Source organism: Tupaia chinensis, unplaced genomic scaffold (assembly GCF_000334495.1).
Source record: "Tupaia chinensis unplaced genomic scaffold, TupChi_1.0 Scaffold143861_1, whole genome shotgun sequence".
Classification (NCBI taxonomy): Eukaryota; Metazoa; Chordata; class Mammalia; order Scandentia; family Tupaiidae; genus Tupaia; species Tupaia belangeri.
The window spans coordinates 227,680-231,343 of NW_006203712.1; the positions used below are offsets into that span (position 1 = coordinate 227,680).

The 3,664-nt window shown below is 45.8% G+C and overlaps 1 protein-coding gene across 2 annotated transcripts in view; it reads left to right on the plus strand.

Annotated features, from left to right (window-relative positions):
• AXL (AXL receptor tyrosine kinase) overlaps positions 1 to 3,664 on the plus strand; it is a 34,562-nt gene that overhangs the window by 9,820 nt on the left and 21,078 nt on the right. The window lies entirely within an intron of this gene.

A 3,664-nucleotide genomic window follows, 5' to 3' on the forward strand; every position in this document is an offset into this window, starting at 1 on the left:
GGGAAAGGTAAAAGAAGAAAAAAAAAAAAAAAAGAGAGAGAGAGAGAGAGAGAAAGAGGAAAAAAGAAAGAAAAAAGAAAGAGGCTATTAATCTTCCCATTTTCTTTTTTTTTATTGTTTAAAGAATTATTTATCTAATTCCATTTGCTATCATTATTTTGTAATTTGGCCAGAGAAAGAGGAAAGGAAAGCGAGAAAGCAAGCCACCAGGTCTGGGTCTCTAACTATAGCCAGCCCTGTGGGAATCTAGTGCTCCTAACCACCATGCCACCTGCCGGCCCCAAACTTCCCATTTTCAAGGTAAGGAACTGAGTCCCAGAGAGAAGGACCTACCCCTACCCCCATGGCTAGAAGGATAAAGCTGAGGTCAGTCCCAGAGGCCAACCCAATTTGGAAAACTGTCAATGCCACATCAGGCATGGGCTGATGCCTGCCCACATCCACCAAGTGTCCCCGGGAAAGCAGAAGTGTGTCCTCTTCCCTCTCCAGGTCTCACTTCCTGCTGTGCATGGCTGGGCTGAAGGCTTCCAGCGGGAGGGTCCCAGGAAAAAGAGAAGTGGGAGTGAGCATGGGGAGGCTGACTGTCTGCACCCACCTCCTCTCTATCCTGGCAGAGGTTCCTCTTCTCGCCTGTCACTGCAGGTCAGAGGGCAGGCTTGGGGACAGCCTCACCCCCTACTGCTCTCCACCATCTATCCCCCTCCTTCTTGGGTCTCATGGTAGTATCATCGCCCTTGTGGGGGACTGTGTGACTTCAGGCAAGTTGCTGAATCTCTATAAACCTCTATAAATCTCTTTCTTGCCCAATTGAGGATGAGAAAGAAATTGACTCAAAGGGCCAGGAGGTAGCATGATGGTTAAGGTGCTGGACTCCCACAGGGCCAATGCTGCTGGAGTCATAGGTTTGGCAGCTTGAAAATCATACCAGGCATGTGTGAGTGCCCGGAATCCCAGGAGAATGTAGGAGAAAGGACTGTGGCATAGCTGTCCCCAGGGGATGACTTCTCACTTTCCCTCTCCTCGTCTCTGTCTCTGGAGAGCACACATATCCTATGGCAAAAAAAAAAAAAAAAAAAAAAAAAAAAAAGAAGAAGAAGGAAAAAGAAAGAAATTGACCCTGGGACCAGCTGTTGGCTTAATGCTATATTGCTGGACTCCCATGTAGTCGACCGTGATTCGAGTCCTGGACCTGTTGGCTTAAACTCACATCAGGCACGTGTGCATGCATGCCCAAGATCCTGAGAAGAGAATGGAAGAGAAGGGATTGTGGTGTGGCCATCCCTCCTGGGGGGTGATTTCTCGCTTTCTGTCTCTCTGCCTCTCTGTCTTTTTGGTGAGCAGATGCACCCTATAGCAAAAACCTCTCCAAAAAAAAAAAAAAAAGAAGAGAGAGAACAGAGAAAAAAGGAAAGAAAGGAAGAAAGAAAGAAAGAAAGAAAGAAAGAAAGAAAGAAAGAAAGAAAGAAAGAAAGAAAGAAAGAAAGAAAGAAAGAAAGAAAAAGAAAGAAGGAAATTGACCCAATAAGGTAGTGGTGAGAAGTCAGTGAGTTAATTCAGGAACGTACTTGGCACGTACTGGGCACTCAGGAAGTGCCGGCTGTCGATATTATGACGTGCAAACCAGTTTGCATGTACCATATCATTAAACTTTACACCCGAAAAGGCAGGGACTTGATGCCCATTTTCCAGAGACAGAAACTGAGACTCAGAAAAGTTAACATATTCATCCTAGGCCACACAGCCAGGACGTAGACCTAAGATATCTGGCTTCAGAGCCAAACTCCTTCCAGCATACTGTGTGACTGTGGGGTTGGGGTCTCCAGGGTAAAATCGAGACACCTGAGGTGTGTGGCTGTGAGCTGTGTGGCTATGGTGGCTTTGTGGTTCCACGGGGCAGGGCTGTAGAGATGTGTATTCCAGCTATGGCCCTCTCCATCCTCATCATGCCGTTCCCGGTGTAGGTGTGAGATCCGGGCCACCGGGCAGGGGTGTACCGAACGTGACAGTTGTTACCAGGAAACCTCATGCACACACACAGAATAATAATGACAAACACTCAACATCACAGTCTTCTCAACACTCACGTGCATCAATTCCTTCAACTCTGCGAAGTGGGAGCCACTGCTGTTATCCCATTTTACAATCGAGGAAACTGAGGCACAGAGCTAGGGAGTGGTCAAGTCTGGACTCGGCCTGGACCCAGCATCTGTGGTTTTCAGCACTAAGCTCCATGGCCTCTCTGGACAGATAACAGGTGTTTTTATTATTATTGATGTTCTTCCTGGGTGTTGAGAAAAGACGTTGGAGACAGATGGATTTAAGTTCCCCCTTTATCAGTGACGTACTAGGGATTTTAGGTCTGAATGTCAGTGTCCTTTCGTGTCTAATGGGGGCGCACGACTCGTAATGCACTCAGTAAATGATGGACACATTTTCCTTTTCTGTTTTTCTTTTCTTTTCTTTTCTTTTTTTTTGGGAGAGGTTTTTGCTATAGGGCGTGCACACTCGCCAGAAAGACAGAGAGAGACAGAGAGACAGAATGCAAGAAATCTCCCCCCAAGGAGGATGGCCATGCCACAATCCCTTCTCCTCCATTCTCCTCTCGGGATCCTGGGCACACACGCACACGCACCCTGCGTGAGTTTAAGCCACTGGGTGTGGTACTTGAACCATGGTTGACTACATGGGAGTCCAGCTACATAGCCATTACACCAACTGCTGGTTCCTGCATTTTCCTTTTCTAAAGATAATACATGATATGCATAATCTTCCTTGTACATCTAGATTGTTTGCTACACATATTGACCTTGAAGAGAAGCTACAGACCCTTCCCAGCTCCAAGAAGGCTCTGCCTGCTCCCAGAGATGGTCACTCTGACTTCCACTGTAGGATGTTGCTCCTGCCTGTGGTGGAACTTCCTATCAATGGGATCTCGCACTATTGTACTTTTATTTATTATCACGATTATTGTCATCACACTTTATTGTCATTATTATTGATGATGACTACTTGCCATGCACACGGTATCCTTCAGGCATAACTGCAATGATTATTTTTTAAAATAATTCTTTATTTAATTTATGTATCATTATTATGTTTTAGTTTGCTATAGGGCTCATGCACTCACCAGAGACAGAGAGAGAGAGAAAGTGAAAAAGCAAACAGCATGTCCAGGACTTGAACTGCTGTTGGCCTTGTGGAAGTCTAGTGCCCTAGCCACCACACCACCTGCTGGCCCAGTCTACATCTATATTTATTTTTATTTCTTTATCTTTTTTTAAAAAGAATTATTTTATTTATTTATTTATTTATTTTTAATTTGACCAGAGAGGGACAGAGTGAGTGAGTAAGAGAGGGAGAGAGAGAGAGAGAAAGTGAGAAAGCAAGTCGCCAGATCCAGGACTCAAACCATGGTCGGCCATGTGGGATTCCAGTGCTCTTAACCACCATGCCACCTGCCAGCCTCTATTTTTGTGATCTTTTTGGAGAGATTTTTGCGATAGGGCACGTGCACTTGCCTGAGAGACCAAGAATGATGGAGAGAAGGAAAGTGGGAAATCACCCCCAGAGGGAACAGCCACACCTCAATCTCCTCTTGGGATTTTGGGTACACACACACACACACACACACACACACACACACACACACATACACACACACACG